Source organism: Canis aureus, chromosome 20, assembly GCF_053574225.1.
Source record: "Canis aureus isolate CA01 chromosome 20, VMU_Caureus_v.1.0, whole genome shotgun sequence".
NCBI lineage: Eukaryota > Metazoa > Chordata > Mammalia > Carnivora > Canidae > Canis > Canis aureus.
Window position 1 is genome coordinate 43,658,547 of NC_135630.1, and position 21,502 is coordinate 43,680,048.

Genomic DNA, 21,502 nt, shown 5'->3' on the forward strand with positions numbered 1-21,502 from the left:
CTAGGACTGGGCTTGCTAGTGTCATGTGCAAATATGAGCAGCTATGAATATGTAGAGATTGGCAAAGCTATAAAAATGAGGATGCACATATCTGCCTTGAGGAAATGAATCTCCTTGCAGCTCTCGGTGTGATTTTTTTTTTTTTTTCTTAATGCATTCCCTGTGTGAGGACTCTGGCTGATGACCCAGGAGGTGGGGGTTGTCCCCTGAAAGGCCCTGGTTTATGAGCTTAAAGAATGTGACCGGAAGGAGATGAGAGACGTGAGCAAGGAGCATGAGGGTGTTTTTTCCAGTTTTGTTTGAATTGAAATCATACTTAGTAAATGCCACTAATTGAGCTGCTCACTATATACTGGGAACTTTAGATATATTCCCTCATTTCGTCCTGAGGCTGACCTTTCAAGGTTGATCATTTATTCCTTTTTATAGCTAAAGGTAACTGAAGCTCAGCAGTTGAATAATTTCTCCAAGTCTTACAGCTAGCACCTGAATAGAGTTGGGATTTGAACACAGGTGACTTTTATCCTCCTAACCATGTTGTTTCTACTATGCTACATGTCCCCTTAAGGAGACTTATTAATAGTAGGAGAAGGAGGGGCCAAGTAATATTTATTGACCATCTGCTGGGTGCTAGGCACTAAGCTAAGTGCTTTTCCTTTGTGTCTTGAGTTCTCGGTGCCCCTGGGGTCAGGTGCAAATATTAACCTGGGTTTCTCAGAAGGGCAAAGGGAGGCCTAGGGGTGTTAAGTGCCTCACCTGGTACGTGGTGGAGCTGGAGGCAAGAGTCAGGCAGCGGGAGTCCAGACCGGGGCTCCTTCTGCAGTGTGGAGCCTCCGTGGGCTCATGGTGAGTAAACTGTGTATTGAAGGAGTCTTAGAGGCCTGAGCCTCCAGTCACAGTAATAGGCTTACAAGCATGAATTGGAACTTTTTTTTTTTTTAAGATTTATTATTTATTTTGGCGGGGAGGGAGGTGGGGAGGGAGAGGGAGAGAGTGTTAAGCAGACTCCATGCTCCGTGCAGAGCCCAATCGCAACCTGAGCCAAAACTGAGAGTCACTTAACCAGCTGGGTCACCCGGGCACCCCTGGATTGGAACTCTTTTCTGCAGATGATCAAATACTTGAGAAGCGTCAGTTTTGTGTGAGATCCCGGGTCTGAAGTATTCCTCAGAGATATAGAAAACTCTGCCATGCCCTTGCTCTCGAGGGGTTGACATTCTGGTTTTGAGTGTTAACCACACAAAGAGGGGAGCCAGCACTTCAGGCCTGGGAGAGTTTCCCAGAGCAGATGTTTGTGTTCAGGAAGGGTGAGTGCATGGATGTGTTGGGGGCAGGGGAAACTTAAAGGTGGCAGGGAGAAAAGAGCCCCGTTGGCTTAAGCCAAGCAGTCCTTCCTGAATTAGGAGGGCCTCGGAGGCCAGGGTTTGGTCTTCGAGATGGTGGCCTAAGCCACCTTGTAGAAGAGGAAAAGCTGGTGTAGGGGGGTGTTTCTGAGGTTCATCTGGAAGGTTATCAAGAATGGACTGGGGCGAGGGTAGGAGCATGAGGCTGGAGAAAGTTCCACCAGATTACAAAGCTATTGTGAGCCACTGGGCAGGAAGGGGTGAACATTGGCAGTTTCGTTAGGGTTAATACTTCAGCGGGCTATGGTCCTTGAGCGAAGGTGAGTAAGGCCCGGAAGACAGACAGGAGTGGGCTGTACTGATGTGAGTGAGGCGGGAGCTCGGAGGAGAGCGCAACATTTATCCAGGATTAGATGACTCTCAGAGGCTCTAAGAGAGGAACGTGTTAGTTTATCTCCTCTTTCCTCCACAGGGATAAGTTGATTTGCATTTTTATTGGAAAACTCTCCTACCTTGATTTCTTGTCCTGGTCTACAGAGTTCCCATTCATTACTTCTCATTGTGGTGAGAGAGGCCCATGTCCACCCCGTATACCATCCTGAGCCTGGGACTTATTTGAAGGGGAATTATTTGAAGGGGTTGGCAGTGGAGGTGGCATTTAGACTTGAGTCCATCACTTTATAACTCGTGTTGGCAGCCATGAAGACTGACTTGTCTTGGGCCTAATGCCCAGAGAGCAGGGAGAGTGGAGAAGGAAAGCAATGAAGAATGAGGAAGGGAAGAAATACTATGTGCTGGGCACTTGTAGGTTGTAACAATCGAAGGTCAGATCAGTGACCTTGATGTTTATCACCTTGTACTCCAAGCTGTTCCAGTCTAATAGTAACCAACAATATATTTTAGGATCTTTGCCTACTTTGGAGCTATCCCCAGAGTTTCTCAAGTTTTTAATTCCTGGAAATCTCTGAGGTGACTCCTTTCAGATCAGGTGTCACCTAGGGGACAGAGGCTCTCTCTTCTAACTTGCTGTCAGACTGTCATTGTCACCAAAGTCTTGTCTCATTGCAGCTTATCCAGCTTTTAGTGAAGCAGTTAGGTGAGTATGATTTAAGAAGTGATTACTTTGCACTGATTTCTTTAATAATTAGAAACAAGAGACCGGATCTGGGGACTGTGCCTTGCCAAGGCAGAACAACAGAGATTAACTTCTCAAGGAGAGAGTGATTCGGTGAGGCCACGCTTCAAGCTTCAAGGATGCTACTGCATGGGTGGCCATGCGTATGTGTCTGCATTTGCTGCTGAGCCTGTCCTGGCCTACAGTTGCATAGGGTTCCTGAATGGAAGGGCTGATGATGATCGTTTCTTCTCATTTCTGTCTGCCTCCTTTCTGTTTTCCGAGGTCAGGCCATTTGCTTTATTGATAAGTTTACCGAATGACCTAGCTTATTGAGGAATGTTATCCCTTAAAGGATGCGATCTAAAGACACATGGGTAGGGCCATGGATAGTCTGATGGAACCCTTAATGAGTTCTGTGGGGAAGAGGCTCTGTCCTCCTGTGCAATTGTGGTAGGATATTAGATGAAAGGATGCTGTCCTGATTTATCTCAGCACCAGCACCACCCAGCAGTACTCTCTGCTATGATGGAAGTGTTCTGTGTCTGTACCATCCAATAGGATAGCCACTAGCCACATGTGGATATTGGGCCCTCAAAATGTGGTTAATGTGTCTGAGGAACTGAATTTTTAATTTTATTTGGCCGTAATTGATTTAAATTGAGCCACGTGTAGTAAATTGCTCCCGTATTGGACAGCACTGCTTGAGACAGTGGCCAGAGATGACAGATTGCTGCATTAGGACTTGGATATAGGTCTCAGTTGGACAGGCTTGTTGGTGAGGGGAGGGTTAAGACACAGTGTACTGTAGTGGACATTAGATGGCCTAACAGCATGGAATCGTGACCCTGTATTGAAGTACTGGGACGCGAACAAGACTTGGGTCAGTTGGAGCTGGAGTAGGCGGAGAAGTTTCTTAAAAGCAAATGGCTTTCGGGTCTTCTGGAAAAAGGTCTAGGCAGCCATAAATGTTCTATTTACTCTTGCTTCAGGGAAGCAGAGCAGTATGGAAGACTCGAGGACTTGGGAGCTCAACAGATCTATGTGAAGATGGGGGCCATTTCTGCAAGCTAGGTAGCTTTCTGAGCCTCAAGTTTTTCACTTGCAAACTGTGCATAATTGTACCTCAAAGAGCCATTGTTATGTTAGGTAACTTACACAAAGTGCCTAGTGTCTTGGTACCCAGCAGGTTCTCAATTAATGTAGGCATTATTAGCGGCAATATTTACGTGCATCTGGAAGCTGCTTGTCAAACTTGAGTTTATGCTTCTTGGTACCCTCCGCAGAAGGAAATCTGTTCAATACGTATTGAGCTAGGAGTCCTGCGACGGTTGCAGAGAGTCTAGAAAAGACAAGGATGTGAAGAGGCTAAGTAATACACAGAAGGACCCTTGGAAAATGGAGAATTGTAGTGTGGTAAATCAGTTTATCTCTTCAGTCAGTGGTAAGGGCACAAGTTGATGGGGGCGTAGTGCCGTATTCAGAACTCCAGCTTTTATTCTCCTCCCCTCCTGGAAAAGTCTTCACACTGGAGTTTACAGCTTCAATACTCTGCTTTTCTGGGCATTTATTTGCATGGCACCTTGGACACCTCCTGGAGACGATTCCATTATCGTTTCCTTATCTGCGTTCTCTGTTTACTTGAACATGAGGTTGATTTAGTATCTTACAAGAATTGAACATTGTCTTCCAGACATCATTAATCTCACCTTTCTTATCCAGCATACGTGTGAAATTAATCAAAAAGGAAAGGGAAATTAATAATACGCTGGTGTTCACAATTCATCAGGAGACCTCACAGCAAGTATGAAACTTCTCCAAATTAATACACACATTAACAAAGGTATGGAAAAGGGTTACTTATTATTTAGGAAATGCTCCTTAATGCTTCCTGCTTTGATAATTAGTTAGATAATGGGTGTTGTCTGGTGATAAGACCATTGAGTATTGTGAGGTTACCTTAGGACCATAGAATGTATTAAATCAACCCCCCCCCCATTTCATTTAGATAAATGAGATACAGCCAGCTGGCTAATGCATACTTGTTTCCTGTCAATTGGAAAAGGTGTGCCCAGACACTTGCAGTTTTGATCTCTATTTACAATAAGCTAAATTTGATCCTGGGTTCTGTGTTTCCTTGTTACGACATGTGGCATGATCAGTTTCAAAGGGTACGTTATTGTGAACACATTATGGAAAAGAATGGAGTGTTATAATTATAATGCTCTATTACAGCTTTTGCTGAGGTTGATAAAGGACAAGCTTTTGTTACTGAATTGTTCCTGTAATTACAACAGAAATAACAGGCAGCAGTCACCTTCCATTAGGGGTGGGAAAGAAGGATTCTTACTATTTAAGCAATCACATAAGGTGCTGCATGAATCATCATCAGCCTCGTCATGAGGAATTAAAAATAAAAGGAACAGCTGACATCATCCTATAGCAGGTTTTATGGATCTGAGAAATGCCAGATAGTTTAAGGAAAAGAGCTGTCTGTAGTGATGCCCCAGCACACGTGTTAGTAGCCTATTGGCAGTGGTTCTCAAACTTGCGCGAGCATCTGAATCTCCTGGGCCCCAGCCTAGAGTTTGTGATTCAGGAGGGGTGTGGTGAGGTCTGAGATTTTGCATTCCCAGCTTCACAGATGATGTTGATACTGCTAGTTTGAAACGGCATGTTGAGAACCATTACGCTTAGGGACAGAAACAGGTGTAACTTGGGGAATGTTCAAGAATCTGAATTCTAAATTAATTCCCCAGTACCTATTAAAACAGTCTTGATGAAAATACAAATTATTCTTTGAGGTGGTGTGCAAGCTTCATCCAGGGCACCTGCTCTTTGTGACATGGTGAGTGAACAGGAACAACAGGTGCAAACCTCGCTAAACGGTCGGTCTCCTGGCTCTCCTAGCTCACTGTCCTCCTGTCTTGGTAAAATTTTGGATTAACTTTGATGGATACCAATGTCTCTAGGATTCAAGTTAGTGATGAATTCTCAAGTTGCAAGGTATAAATTATTTTTTCTTACTTGTCAATCAAACACACATTACTTGGATGCCGTCTGTAGGAGGACAGTCCTTTCAAGTAAGGGCACTCCAAGTCCTGAGCCACTGAATGAATGTCATTGTCACACCTGTCAGGCAAAATAGCTGTTAGCAAAATGAAAATATGATGTAGCAAGTGCTACCAGTGGTTGTGGTTCTAGGCTTCTGACTGGTTCTAGAACTGGCTTTTATTATCCTGTTAATTTATTATCTTGTTCTAGCAATGGCAACCATAACCGTGAGAATCACTAATGTTTGTGGAGGACTCTGAGGTGGCAGCTGTGCATGTGGCTGTGCTGTATTAGTTCATATGAATCCCACCGCCATTCTCTGAACGAGGCACTGTGATCGCCTCTGTTTCAGGCACAAGAAGATGGAGGTTGGGAGAGCCACTTGGTTGTCCTCACACAGCTTGTGAGAGTCGGACTTTTGAGTCCAGGCAGCATGAGCAATGTGGGGCAGATTTAGATTTGGCTCTATTTTGGGAAACTTTCAATGGCAGTGTGATGAGAGGCCTCGCTGAAATGGAAAGATGCTAGAAAGTTTTGAAGTATGCTGCAACCAAACGTGTTTAAGTTTGTATAATTCTTTTTTTTTTTTTTTAAGATTTTATTTATTTGAGAGAGAGAGAAAGCAAGCACAAGCAGAATAGGAGGAGCAGAGGGAAGAGGGAGAAGCAGGCTTCCCGCTGAGCAGGGGCCTGATGTGGGGCTCGATCCCAAGACCCTGGGATCATGACCTGAGCCAAAGGTAGATGCTTAACCGACTGAGCCACTCAGGTGCCCTGGTCGTACATTCTGACATACATTCTGATGTCAAGAATCAGTCTAGATCTTTGTAACTGGGCAAAATTTCACTGTGTGGTGATTTTAGGTGCTCTGCCCCACATAAGATGAAAGCCATTTGAGGCCAGTATTGTAATTATGGGTGTTGGTTTTTTTTTTTTTCCCCTATGTGACTATCTGATATTTGATAACAAAGATCAAATTACCTAAAGCTTATAAACATGTCCATGATGTGTTTCTTGCATGTACCAGTAGGTGGTCTTATCATTTGCAGTTATTTCTGTAGGCATGATGGTACTTTGAGCAGTCATATGCTCTCTTCTACCTATTTTCTCACAGGAGTAGGTAGGTATGCAGGACAGCTTTGGTGGTGTCCACGAGCCACCTTTGCCTATTAGGCTCTGGAAAAGGAGAGAGGGCAAGACTGCTTTGAGCTACGTCCCTGGTTGTTTTGGCATTAAGATTCAGATTCTCTATTTAGAAAGACATGGTCCATACGGAATGAGAGGGTGAGAAACTTGAGTGTAAATTTGAGAAGGGGGTCAATCTGACAGCTTCTGGTGCAGAAGGGCATGAGAAGTGAGGAGCTGTGGGGCCCTTACGTCTGAAACTTGCCACCATCGTCCTCTGTATTGGATCCAGAGGAGGTACTGTGGAGGTGGTCCTTGAAGAAACTCCAGTGCAGACTCCTCATAGAATGCCAGCCTAGAGTGCAGAGCTGGTGGTAGGGTATTTTGTGTGTGGGCCATTTATAGCATCTTTTCTCCAAAATAACAAAAGGGATAAAATGTTGCTTGAGAATGGGATTCCAGCTTCTCCTAGCTACTTTTTCACTGAATGTCCCTGTGATCGCTGCCTCATTCTTTATAGATTGAATTGAATTCCCATGATGCTTTACAAATGCTTTCATAGTTTAGGTGTAATTAAGAAAGGAAAGAAAGCATAAGCCCAAAAAGAGCATGAGGGAGCCTATTAATCCCCAGAAAATAAACTTTGGGGTGAAATCTTGGTGAAAGCTGTGGAGTGGTGTTGCTTTGAAAATGAAGAAGGAAAAAGGAGTTCCTTCAATGTTTTCTTGATCTAGAGACCTGGCTAGAAATGGCTATAAATTTTCATTAATGTTATATATCTGGCTCCTCAGGAAATGATATTTAAGATGAGTTGAACATTAAAGCTTTGCTGAGGATAGACACGAATGGCCTTTTGGTTTCATGGTGACCATGAATTTTGCTAATGATAGAGCCAAGGGTAATGCAGTAGTTTTTACATGACTCAGGGAGTAGCTTGTCTGATGCTTAAGGGGAAATCAAGATTGAGTCCTTATTTAATGGGAGTATTATTGAAGAAAAAAATTGAGATTTGAAAGCATCGAGGGAGGTAAAGTTAAACTTTTTTTGGGTGTAGGGGTGGGGAGGAGGGCACATCATAAACATTTTTCTTGAATCTTACGGCCTGACCACGTGATCCCAGCACTGCTTCGGAAAATCGCAATGTAATATACTGGTTATGATGTTGATGAAAACATACAGTGAAGAGTAAAAGCACTGAAAGCAAGCCTGTGTCCTTTAGGGCTGAGGCACCTGGGTATTCATTTTATTAGCCTACACCAGTACATGTGAATGAAGGTGTTTCGATATTGACCAAAATGCTTAGGATTGTTTTCTTAAAATATATCTTGATGACTGGACTTGCTGGAATTAGCAGCTTTTTCTGGGTCATGATAATTGCATTTTCAGAAACCATTCCTTCACCTCAGAGCTATGTCCAGAGGCTGGTATAAAGAGGGGGCTGTATGGTCACTGCCCTTGACGGCGTTCTTTCTCACCTTCCATTCTTCTTGAGTCAACATCTGTGAGGCAAGACTGTTGGTTGGAGTTGGTGGGTTTGCTGTGACCCCAGGTGGAGTCTGCTCTCCCTGGTTGCCCTAGGGCTACGGCTCTCTGGTATTGCTCAAATAGTTGACGTGGTCACAATGTTCATGCTGCGAAGTTGTATGCAGTAGACCATATAAAGAAGGGATTGGCTTGTTTTGATTAAAAAAAAAATAACACAATTCAGACATTTTTTAGCAGAAAATGTCTTCTGTTAGGTCCTTCAGTGCTAAGAGCAGTTGGCTAGCCTTAGAGTACTTATGGGCAGTTGACTCAGAGATGGATCTATGCAGCATGGTTTTTATTTTTTCCTCCCTCCTTCTTCCCCTCCCTCCTCCCCTCCCTCCCTAGTGAACTCTCTTTCAGTTTTATAATTCTCTGCTGATAAATTCCAGCAATATCAGAAAAAAGCTGAATATATCTATTAAAGGACATGTTCCCTCCTTTTCTTTTATAAAGGAGTATTATAAAAGGAAAATACTACCTTTATCAGAAGCATATAGTAAATCTGTTTCTAAAATGGTTTTCACGCTTTTTTTAAAGATAGTTTTATTTTATTCTTCAAGGTGAAGTTGCCACAAGTAATTTGTTGCATTTGAATGAACAGGCTTGTAATTCAGTTGGGTTTATCTCCTATTGCAAACTCCTTAGTTTTTTGTGATAGAGCTATTGGTTTTTAAAATTGAGTGTGTACATATACTTGGAACTGTGTGTGTATCTTAATGTAGTCTAGTCCGGAAAGCATTAGAATTGGTAAAACCTTGGGTTTAATGCCTCCTGAGACTTGGAACAAAGAACAGTTTTGTGCAGAAGCTCCATCTTTGCCAAATGTAGCCTTAACTCCTGCTAAACTAATGATGGATTTGGATCTTAACACATGAGATAATACAATTTTTTTTGAAGGTAAATGCCTTTGGTTTTAGGTATTTCTTTTTGGGAGACTATATTGAAAGGCAGGTGGGTTCCAAAATGGGAGAAGCAAAGTCCTTAGAAGATCTTTGTCAGCCTGTTTGCAATAGATCCAGTTGTTAAAGAGGAGAAACTTAAAAATGTCTTTGTCCTTGTGATTTCAGGAGTGATTACTGTTCTGAAGTGGACATTGGAGGAGGACCAGGTAAGCACTGCAGTAAGCAGATATCTATATGGCTTTGCCTAGACCCAGGATATTTGCTGTGGGGAGGGAGAAGATCAAGTAGTTGAGTCAAATGTTGCCATTTGGAACTGTCAAAATACAGACCCCTAGTCCCAAAGCACTGAAGGATGGCTCTAGCAGTGCCACCCCAATCCTAAGGGTGTCGACATCTCCATCTATCTGGGTAAGGCCTGGTGGAGTTTAACCTTTTGGGATAATTGGGCAAGGATATTTTATCTGTCTAGCATTAGTAAAGTGACTGGAGCAGAAGGCCATTGATCACTTTATTCAGTCATGATCCAACATGACTTTAGTTGAACATGGCCAGTTACCCTTATATAGAATAGCCGATTCCTTCAGAGCAGTCCAACCCAGACCTGACATAGAGGATCATGAGGTGAATATAAGTAAAACTGATGAATTGGAGAGTGTGATTGCTAAAGATGGCACAATCTCTGAACTGTGTCTGTATCAAGGAAACAAGTATTGCTCAAGAATACTTTCCTAAGTCCTCATTTATGAACATATTTTATGGCAGAAGAAATTTGCTAAGCACTTCCTTGTTTGAACAGTCTGAATAGTGTGTAGTGCTTAAAATCGCCTCCCAGGCCACTCTTGAGAGTTAACTTGGTAAATGAGATGTTAACTTGGGAGCAGAGTATCTGGATTTCACAGCCTGATAGGATTTGGGTGTCAAGGATATAGGGCGAACAGAATGAAACATTAAACATTCCTAATTCCTGTTTCATTTATGTATGTGGGTCTTTGAACAAACTTTGTCTCTAACATCACAGGCAAAAAAACCCAAACAAACAAACAAACAAAAAAAACAACCCACCCCAGCAACTCATAAGCAGGCGAATGTCTGATGTGAATAAAAAGCCTTAATGTTAGAGCTAGAAAATCATGTGACCATGTGACTTTTATCAGCAGCTTCTCTCTAGCTGTCACCTTGAGAGTTTGTCCTGCTGGGAGAAACCAGAGAAACAGGAAGTGTCTCCTTCAGAACCTCAAAGCGATTTTGAATTTCTGAGGATGTGGGATTTTGTCTAAGATGGAGCAAGTGTATTTAATCCACCTCTTCCCCTACCCCCACCACGTACACACATCCCTTAATTGGAATGGGACTTCATTTCAAGGACTGTACAACCGAACAGTGTATCTTCAGGAGTCTGTTTTGGCAATTAGTTCACTATTGACAGATAGGGCAAGTTCATGCACTGCCCGCTAAGATTTGCCAGGCATGGCAGCTGGGGGCAGCAGGCTGACGTCATGGAGACCTGGAGCTGGGTCTGCAGTCGCTAAGACCCAGCTGCTGTAGCTTATGCTGTGGGAAGGATGAGTATCTTTCTGCCTTTCCTGTGCTGAGATTTTCTTTTTTTTTCTTTTTAATATCCATGTCTGCCCCCACCTCCTGCTCTCAGCTCTGCACTGTGTGGGGTTGACAGCCTTCATGGAGCGGGCAGACGTGTTGGCACCATGTGGCACTCCTGGGCTGTGTCTATCTGCCACCAAATATGTTGTCACCTTCCCTCTTGAGCATGCCATATCTAGCTGTCTTTGGAGGGGCCTCTTGGCTCCTTTGGGAATAACTATTGAAAGAGCAGCTGTCTGTCAGCCTCCTCCAGAGCCTCGAATTGGGCTATTGTCAACCTGTTGTTGGAGGAGTTCCCAACACAGCAGACTTGGCTGTCATTGACATTTATAACTTGAAAGCCATACCACAAATGAGTTTGCATTTCTTAAAATCCTTTAAATAGCCCTTAGAATGTGAAGCATGTGGCCTTCATACCCTTGGGCACCCCTCAGGAGTGTGGAAATAGTTGGGTGTTCCCGGAGGAGGGGAAGTGGGTTACCATTCTCCCCACAGCATCTCCTTTCTGATTTAGGTAGGAATAGGTTGTCCTGGCTTTGTGCTTATTAAGTTTATGTATAATCATATGAGTCCATTTAGGTCAGGATTATTGGCTTCTGAGAACAAAGAACTCTTTAACTCTGATTACCACAGAGCCTGTGATAAGAGAGGAAAATTGATGTCAGAAAAGGTTTTTCAAAGGGGTTGGTAGATCTCATACCTGTTTTCTTTTTTTTTTTTTTTTTTAACGCCCTAATTTTTCAAAGAACCAGCTTCTAACTTTAATTTCTTGAGACATGACCAGAAGAGAAAGATGCGGTGTTTGTGGTAAAAATAAAACCAGAGCCACACCAGTGGATCTTGTGAATACATATTGCCAAAGAAATTGGGGAAAGTGCAGAATGGAATCAGAATGGTTTTTACTTACTGAGGGACTGGTTAGACTTTAAAACCTTGAGGGCTGGGACTGGCCATCCCGTTCTTCATACCACCAGTGGCTAGCACAGAACCTGGCCCATGGCGGCCTGGGGAGCCGAATGAATGAGTCAAAAGAAGGAAAGGTTTTAGGTAGAAAATGTCTGTCTGTCTTTTTTTAATCCTGGTAATACAGACATTGAAATATGTTAATCATCAAATCCAGATTATGGGATTTAAAGTTAATGATGTTTTCCTGTTGGTGTCAAGGTTGAGTAATCTTGGAAGAGGCGGGGGCTTCCTTGGCAGGCCTAGATGCGATTAAGATGACACCCCTTCACTGCTTGGGCTCAGATGTCTTTCCGTGGTTCCCAGGACGTTTGTCATATCTTAGGAAATATCAGTGCCTGACGTTGGCTGAATGCTGGGCAGCTCAGTCTTCTGCCATGGTTTGCTAGCTCACCTGGAGCAGGGTAGCTATGGGCTCTTGAGCCACCTGGATGGGGGCCGCAGGCTTTGGGAAGAATGTTAGCTGAGGGATGGGTGTCCCCTTTCTGGCTCTTGGCCTGCGGTACACATTGGCATCTCCTTTTTTCTCAGACACCAGCAGGTGCCCTGGAGCTGGTAAGACTGCGTGCGGGATAGCCACTGTCCAGTACCGATAGGCGGGCATGATGGATTAAACCCTGCTTCCCTGCCAGCCCAAGGGAACGGGAAGGTGGGGACATGGAGGTAGAGGGCAGGGCTATGGGCAGCCATGTGTCTCGTCACCAGGCCACACGTGGAGGAGCGGAGCAGTTGTCTTCACGAGGCCTTCCCGGCTTTGACTGGACCTAACCAGCATCCTCCGTTCATGGCAAGAGGTTTCAAAACAACAGCATGTATCTTTTCTCTGATTTTACTTGAAAAAAGTAAAATGTTGAAATATTTCAAGTATTCAGAGAAGTGCAGAGACTTGGCTAAAACACTCGCTCGTGTGTCCTCCCACCTCCCCTTCTTTCCACCATATCTTTCGGGTTCCTTTCTGATGCTGCCAATGACCTGTGTCTTATTAACTGTGAAAGGTGCTTGTGCTGTTTTATGTTGAAATGACAAGACTTCTGTCCTTGGAAATTTTAAAAATGTGGTCTGCCAGGAATCTAGGCCTACACAGAGCCCCATCCTACCCACTCTCTGAAGATGGTTGGTGCTACCTGGATCTACCCTCACCTATGGTTCCTTTTGTTCATTCTCTTGTTCTGTGCTTGCTGTCCATCTGATTTTCTCTCCTTTCAGTTTCAAGGAGCTGTGTATGTGTTTAAATCCCTCTCTGCAGCTGGTTCAGGACTCTGTAAATGGGCAATTCAGTTGGTCCTGCTCGGCCCAGCTAATACTGTCTCTACATCCCATGCCCTTCCCATGATGAGGTCTGCTCACTTAATCATACCTGGTGCCATGTGCAGATGACTCTCTGTTCGGAACCTCTCCTTTCTCTCCAAGCCAATATGCACCTTCTTTGTGTATGTCAACCTCCCTGGAGGAGAGAGGCGAAGGCCATTTGATTTTGCGTCTCAGGCTTACAGCGATGGATAGACAGCAGGTGTCCAACCAGCCTGAGGCTCTCCCTCAGGTTAGTTAACACGGGAAGGCCCACTGACAGGTTTCTAGTCATTTATTCTCTTACTGTGGCCATTTTCTGGGTTCAGAGTTCTACGGTATTTTAGCCATGTTGATGGATGACTGACCACGTAACTCTCCGTTTCACTCTGAGCCTCACGATGGCTTACGGGAATCTATGTGGGCAGCTCACGCCTCAGAAAGGCTGATGATGAGCTACCACCCTGAAAGGGTAGGGGTGAGAGACTTGCTGGGCCGAGAGGCTGGAGGAGAACCCAGGTGAAGGAAGGATTGGGGACGGTGGGGCAGGAAACATTGGGAATTTGGCTGAAGAGTTTGGAGATTTGGGGTGATTGGAGGAACAGAATGGTCTTTAAAACTTACAAACTGGGACGGGATACCTGGGAGGCTCAGCGGTTGAGCGTCTGCCTTCGGCTCAGGGCGTGATCTTGGGGTTCCAGGATCGAGTCCCACCTCAGGCTGACTCTATGGAGCCTGCTTCTCCCTCTGCCTATGTCTCTGCCTCTCTGTGTCTCTCATGAATAAATAAATCTTTAAAACTTACCATCGTGGATTGGTACACTACAAATAAGTGACTAGGAAGGGAAATAAAAAGACCAAGGAGATCCAGAATGCAAGCCTGCAGTTTTATTAGTGGATTGACTCAAAGACGGAGAATTCTCCTGTCACATCACCATAAGAGTTTCCAAAATGTTTACTCTCCAGTTTGGTACTTACCCTCCATAGGCGAAGCACTTTGTGAACTGGCCCTGCTCTGTGGACTGCCCTCCCCCTCCACTTGGAGTAGCACTTATTTAGGAGATGTGGGTCTCTGCTAGCCCTCCCTCCCACCCTTTAAGATTGATTGCTTAGGAGAGGGAGACTCTCCAGCCGACTCCCCACTGAGCGCAGGGCTTGATCCCACCCACCTGAGCCAACACCAAGAGTTGGAAGCCCAACCCATAGAGCCACCGAGGTGGCCCCAGCTCCATGTCTGTTATGCTATGAGACCCACCCTGACCTCTCTGCATCTTGTTTTTTTATGCTATAAAGTAGAAGTTGGTTTGCACAACACTGTTCTCCCTGATAGGAAATGAGGGGCCAGAAACAGATGCTTATTCTTGAGTGTTCCACCCAAATGGATTTCCTTTTAGAGATCTTTCTAGAAGGAACATGCTGGGGATCATTTCATATACCTTCTTGGCTGCCTGAAATGTGTGACCAGCTCATTCAAAAGACGTGTGTCCTGCATTAGTGCCCTTCTGTAACAAGTGGATCTCTCTGCGTGTGTGTGTGTCTGTGTGTACAGTCAGGTTGCATCAAGTAGAAGTTTTTTCTAATTCATAGTTTTAGGCTGGTGGCAATAGTGTGGGGTAATGATCCCTTTTGTGAAGTGATTTACTGATGAAGACAAGCAAGGTCCTGACTCTGGAGACAGGCCCTCCACGATTTAGCCCACAGTGGCATCTGTGTGGCCTATGGGATGGTGGGTGGGTGGGTGGGGGGCAGGTGCAGGAGCCAACTTGGGAGGATGTTTCAGCCGGGCAGACCTGGCAATGGATAGTCCCTTGCCATTTATATTCCATTGTCTCAGATTCAGTCACCTGGCCACACCTCACCAGAAAATGTAGTCTGGCTGCGTTTCCCGGAAAGGAGAATGTGGATTCAGGGAGTTGTGAGCATTGTCCATAGCCTCCCTGACTCCCAATTTTCTGATTCACTTACCAAAGTCGTGTTCACTATTGCATTCTTTTATCCACATGAACTCTTTTATTCCTCTTTTATGCCCGCTTGTGACAATGGTCAGGCATTACGTTTTTATGCACCGGGGTGAGAAACAATGGAAAGAAAAGAGAATGGAAGGTCCCTCAATTCACGGACGGTGATTACACAGGCTGCTGTCAGCAGCCAGGAATGGCCAGTGCTGACTACAAAGGAATATTGGCTATATGCCATAGGCTGCATTTGGATTTTTTTTTAATCTAGGTATTTATGAGTTGAGAGTAATGCTTAGTCTTTAAAAAGTAAATAGCACTTAAGCAGAAGAAAACCACTGGTGTAGGGACAGCTAGTAGCTCCTGTTGAAAGGTGGCCGAGGTAATGTAATTTAATAAAAAGCTGAAGGAGCTCTAATATTTTCATAAGTATGCTGTTTTTTTTTTTTCCCCCTGTGGCAGTGAATTAAAAAAACACACAATATCCCCCCGAACACCTTTATTTGCTTTCAATACAGGGAAGCCAGTGAGTCAGAATAAGACAGAAGTGAGACTGTGAGAGGGACAGTGAGTGTGCATAGGGGAGAGTCTTTGGAGAGTTGCAGAGCGTAACATCCTTCCGGAGTCTGTGTGTGCTAGAGTGATGGGACAACTGGACTAGGCCTTTTGCAGAGAACCTACTATAGAAAAGTGAACATATAAAGGGTGGAGGAGATGAGATACCAACAAGAATATGTGGCCACTCAGATCTCCAGCCATGGGAAGATATCCCCCCACCACCACCCCTGCATCCTGCTGCAGCAGGATTTTTGTTTGTTGGGGTGGTGATGGGATCACAGAGTGAACGTGGAGCCCTCTGGAAAGAGCTGCATCTGTGAAGGAGATGCTGCTGGCCTCCTCCCCATGTCCACCCTCCCAGCTTCTGCTGACACCTCCCGTAGGCCAACCCTATATGGAAACCAGATGGCAAGGGGGTTTGGGAGATGTGGTTTCCTATGAAATGTTGCATAAGGGGCAGGGGCATGCGGAGAATGCATTTGAGAGCAGAAGGGTAGATGGCTGGCACAGGGAGGGTAACCTCTTGGTGGAAAGGCAGGAGAATAAATAAATGAGAGATCACTTTAGGAAAGAAATATTTGAGTGGGTTTCCTTCCTCCATGCCATATTCTCTCCTCTGTGCTTCTCTGTTACCACCTGTGTTCCTTTTCATCATTTTGTTAAATGCTTTTTACCCCACGTGATATTTTCTGGACCTCTTTGACTCTGCAGTAACAGCTAACATCTATTGAGAGTCCACTGTGTGCCAAGATGGCAGAGTTCTCAGCGCTTTATCTGTCTTAATTCTTTGAATTACCAAAGCTGCTTGGTGAGGCAGGTACAGTCAGTGCTCATTGTTTGAGGATTCAGTATTTGAATATTTGCCTACTTGCTAAAATGTATTTGTAATGACCACATCAATAGTTGCAGTGCTTTCGTGGCCATTGACAGACAACACACAGCGCAGGGAAATTTGAGTGGCCGGACGCTCAGTTCCCAGCCAAGATCAAATGAGGCGACACTCTGTCTCCTCGTTTTAAGTCTCCTCCTGTAAATAAGTGTTCTCTTTGTGGTCTAATTAGCACCCCCTTTTTGGGCCTTTTTGAACTTGTCTTTGGTGATTTTATGGTTTAAAATGGTTCCTAGGGCAGCCCCGGTGGCGCAGCGGTTTGGCGCCGCCTGCAGCCCTGGATGTGATCCTGGAGACCCTGCTTCTCCCTCTGCCTGTGTCTCTGCCTCTCAGTCTCTCTCTCTCTGAATAAATAAATAAATCTTTAAAAAAAATTTACAAAATAAATAAAAATAAAAAAATAAAATGGTTCCTAAGCAGAGCATTTAAAGTGCTGTTTGGTGTGCTGAGGTACAAGAAGGCAGTGATGGACCTGACGGAGGATATGCATGTGTTAGGGAAGCGTCTTCAGGCATGACTTACACTACTACTGGCTGTCAGTTAATGTTCATGAGCCAGCAGTATATATATATTAAATAAGGTGTCTTAAAACAGAAACACATAAAACACGATTATGAATTGATCAGTTGACGGAAAGGTTGTGACCAGAGGCTCACAGGAACCGAACCCTGTGTTTCCCCTGGGAACATTAGGTCAGCATTCCTGAATTCCTTGTTCCCCGTGACTTTATAGAACATAACAATGGCAAAGAATGCCCATCAGCTGTACCGCTGTTATCGCCAGTTTGTAGAAGACCAAGGCAAGTAGAAGTGAAGAAAGTTGCCCATTGTCACTGGTCGGATCAGGACCCAGGCAGTCTGGCACCCTGCCCGTCACTCTTAAACTCTTTGCTCTACTGGCTTTTTTATATGGATGCTCCCACCCTTTTGGACCTGCTGTTGATGCTGGTGAAATCAACCCTAACGCTATTTTCAATGATTAAACCCCTGTCGATAAAGCCAAGGATTATCTCGGGTTGGGAATCCTGATATGTAGAACCTCACGATAAAGGTAATAACATTTGACATGTGTATAAAAACTTGGGCGTATTTCATGTGAGTGAGTTCTCAGAAGCACTGTGAAGCGCACATCACCTCTCCGTTTCATAAATAAAAACTGGTGTGTGTGGGGGGTGGTGATTTGAGCAGAGCCCCAGGGTGAGAGAGTGATAGAACAGAGACTCAAACCCAAGCTTCCTGGCGTCAGATCCCTCACTCTTTTTGCAGTATTGAGCAGGCCTCTCAGTGAGGCCCTGGGGATTGGGATGCTTGCCTTGCCACTGATGCTCTGCTTTGCTCCTTTCATTCTGCTTTGTTCTGGAGAAACCACAGAAATGGAGAATTGGGTATAAAATGGCTGATTTCAAGGAAGGACCAGAAATAATTTCTTGAAAATAACTGTTTATTTCCATGTATATGGGAAGTCTTTCCTGGCCAGAATGACCTTTCTGGAAAAATGTTAATTTTTTTTTTTTCTGTTCATTAGGGAAATATTTGAAGATAAGTAAAAAATAAAGGAAAAATAATTCAAGAGGGCTGTTGGTATGCTCTGGCCTAAACACGGTCATGCCTTGTCTCTTTAGTTACCTTTGTGTACTGAAATTTGTGTTTGAAAAGAAATGGATGTACTTGTTAGGAGTTAAAAGGATATATATATATTTTTTTTTTTTTTTTAAAAAAAGGTGCCCTTTCCCTGGGGCCAGCTGTGCCTGATTTCTTGTGTACTTTCCCAGAGGTGTTCCAACCTCTACCCCAGTGATTCTCAGCTGGTGGTGATGCAGGGACATTGGCACATCCTGGCGGGGAAGCTGGGGGAGTGTTGCTGGCCCCGTGGTGAGCAGAGTCCTGGGGTGCTGATAAATGCCATACTGTGCACAGGACAGCCCCACAGCATAGTATTCAGCCCAAATAGTCAGTAGTGCCGAGGTGCAAAAGCCCTTCCCCACCCTCAGTGGGCACTGCATGGGCCGTCTCCATGTGCGATATACAAAAGCTTTTGTGTTTGAACTTCGATGTTCATTTTGTGTCTTCCGAAGGCTTTTGTTTGCCTGGTTCTTGCATTGGTCATGCTGCAGCTGCTGCTCGCAGGTGGGGCAGTGGGCATGGCCCTCCCCAGGTGTGGCTCCAGGGGCTTGTCAGCGCCAGAGACTAGAAGCAGGGAGACTGACTTCAGCCGATCTGGTCTCCTTTTTTTTGTTTTGTTTTGTTCTAAACAAAACCGATGATAAAATACTTCCTGGGAAAAACTCCTGTTTGTCCAAGTTCTAAATAGTTGCTGCTGTTAATAATGCTGTGTAAATATGTTAATGTTTATATTTATGTATACACACTTAAGATTAAAGCACACTTCTGCCTACCACTTAATAAACATCGTATACTACATGAAAATTAATTTTGAGAATTTCCTATCTACCATTGGCCCTGACGCATGTGGACTGAGCTACCCATGTTGCTTGGAGAGTAAGTTCCTAACAGTTCAGAATGGATGGAGCTTGCTCCAAGTTCACCTCAGGCCCCCAACCCTTGTGGTATAGCCTATTTCTGTGTTTCTGCAGAGCTGACAATAAATGACACCGCAGTTTAGGATGAAAAATATGGAACTTGAGTTTCTTCAGTTCTTTCACTTGTGTGACCGTTTGGAGTTTTTATGTGTGATTAAAATGTAAAACCGTGAAAGATTGAGAACTAGATTGAATGTTGGTTGCTAAGTGTGTATTTTACTTCATGGAAGAAGTATTTTACTCAATTTTAGAAGTCACTTTAAAAATTGACATTTAGGGGTAACTGGGTGGCTCAGTGGTTTGGCTCAGGTTGTGATCCCGAGGTCCTAGGATTGAGTCCCGCATGGGGCTCCCGATGGGGAGCCTGCTTCTCCCTCTGCCTATGTCTTTGCCTCTCTTTGTGTGTCAAATAAATAAATAAATAAATAAATAAATAAATAAATAGACATTTTTAAAAAGGTGGATGGGGCATCTGGGTGGCTCAATCTGTTAAGTGTCTGACTTTTGATTTTGGATCAAGGTCATGGTTTAGGGTTGTGACAGCCTGCTTAAGATTTTCCATCTCCCTCTACCCCTTCTCTCTGCTGCACTGGCACATGTGCACTCTCTCTCTCTCTCTTAAAAAAGAAAATCCCCCCAGATTGTTTAAAAACTAAAAAGTGACTCAAGAATATGGTGGTGATTGATTATTGCATGCACATTGTTGGAAATCAGTTTCCTCATATGGAAGAGGAACTGTGTTAGGTAGTGATCCACCCTGATTTTCCCCTGTGCTATATATACCACTCTTAGGATGGTTGAGATCTTTATGAAAAATGAATGAAAGGGAATGAAAGTGGGCCCAGGAAAGCCCACAGTTGTTTCTGTTGATCTGGTTTCTGTCCATGCAGAATCAGTGCTCTTTGAAATGCCACAGTGGATTGAAATTCTGACCCAGTAGGGTCTTTGAGAAAGTAGACAAATCTTGCCCTTTCCCCCCTTGGATGTCTTAAAACTTGTTTGACTTATACATAATGAACAGTGTACACATTGTTGGTGTACCGCTTGATGAATGACCACAGCTACACATTGCTGTGTTGAGGTACCCAGATCAAGTATCAAATGTAAACAATAACTGGAACCCCCCCCAAGCATCTCATTCTAGTTGAGATTTCCATTCACCCCCATCCCAAGCATCACCACTGGCCTGACTTCTAACCACACAGATCAGTTGCACTGTTTTTGGATGTTACATAAATGGAATTCATTATACAGTACATAAAGCGAAGACTAATTTTAACCCATCTCTCTTGATTTTGATGGTGACTGGAGACATTTGAAATACTCCAAAATGTGGCATTTAAACATCTTAGCGACTTTCAGTGGTAGATTAACAAAATTTCCAGTCTACTTCATGTGTGGTTTCACTTGGAAGAGCAGTGGCCTTCGGGGTAGTAACATTTAATATACTTGCTTCTGTGATGAAGAACACAACCAACTTACTTATGATGTCACTTGCTGGGCTTCAGAATTTTATGTGGAAGGCAGATAATTGTACGGACATTAAATTGGAATTTCTGTGGTGGAGAACTTTTCTCCAGTTCATTTGAAGCTTAGGGTAGCTTATAGGCCTATAGTGTGGTCAATAAGTTGGATACAGTGTATAGAAGCTTATAATTGGATTTAGATTGGGAACCATAACATAGCAATGCAATTTTATTGTATCGATGTATTCATGCTACCATCTTCTGAGTAGTAAGTGTGTCTTGTCTATAGAGACAGAATGGATAGAGTGTTTAATAGTTGAAGTTTGGGCCACAAGGGTCTGAAATTGCCCTTCACGTAATGGGAGAAATTCAGTACTCAGTCTGAAGGCCCTTAGGATGTTGAGTTGTTAAATTAACATGAAAGTATTATTTAGAAAAAATAGCCTTCTCTGCAGCCATCATCCACAGTGAGAATATGTATTCTCAGTCGTTTCTGGATCTGTCAGAGGCTGGCTCATTCACCATGAGCTGTGGCGGCCAATTCGGGAGGTTGGTGTGGCTCCCACTGAGGTGTTATGTGGCAGCAGGCCACGTAAGACGTGAAAAGTGTTTGCCACGCAGCTTCTCTTAGTCCCAGCAGAGATGAAAACGAACAGTTCTTGCAAAATTGCTAAGTCAGGGATGTTTGTCTCCGGGAAGCTGCCTTTTGCTCACTTAATTTTTTGGTCTATAAAAAACCATTGCCTTCTTTCTTCCTTCCTTAGTGGTTTCTAACCATCTTCTCAAATTAAAATGGGGAAGAATCCTATTTGCCTTATTCCTTGAAGCTTCTCTATATCCATTTGCTAGCTGTTTGGTTTTTGTTTGTTTGTTTGTTTTTGTTTTTGTTTTGCATTTTCAAGCCCCTGATGCAGGAGAGGCAGTACTTGCAAATAAAAACCAGTTCAGGAGATTGGATCTGAGATGGGAATTAGATCATGTCACTCCTGGGCTTTGGGCTGTACAAAGTCATTCTTCAGCTACGGGGGAGCCCTAGGGCCTGCTGTGGCATTCAAGATCCCTGGTCACCTCGTCTTGCTGCCCAAGGCTGGACTTGGCAGGCCCCTGATTCCCCTTGCGTCCCAGGCAGCCAGGGGAATGTGACTGTTCGCTGATGCCTCTGCTCCTCTCCCTGTCGGGGAT

The 21,502-nt window shown here is 44.1% G+C and overlaps 1 protein-coding gene across 4 annotated transcripts in view; it reads left to right on the top strand.

Moving 5' to 3' along the window:
• MGAT5 (alpha-1,6-mannosylglycoprotein 6-beta-N-acetylglucosaminyltransferase) overlaps window positions 1-21,502 on the top strand; it is a 345,976-nt gene that overhangs the window by 36,382 nt on the left and 288,092 nt on the right. For all 4 annotated transcript variants that reach the window (XM_077861486.1, XM_077861488.1, XM_077861487.1 and 1 more), the window contains exon 2: window positions 9,230-9,270. The gene's annotated coding sequence lies outside the window, so the exon portion shown is untranslated. The remainder of the gene's footprint in view (window positions 1-9,229; window positions 9,271-21,502) is intronic.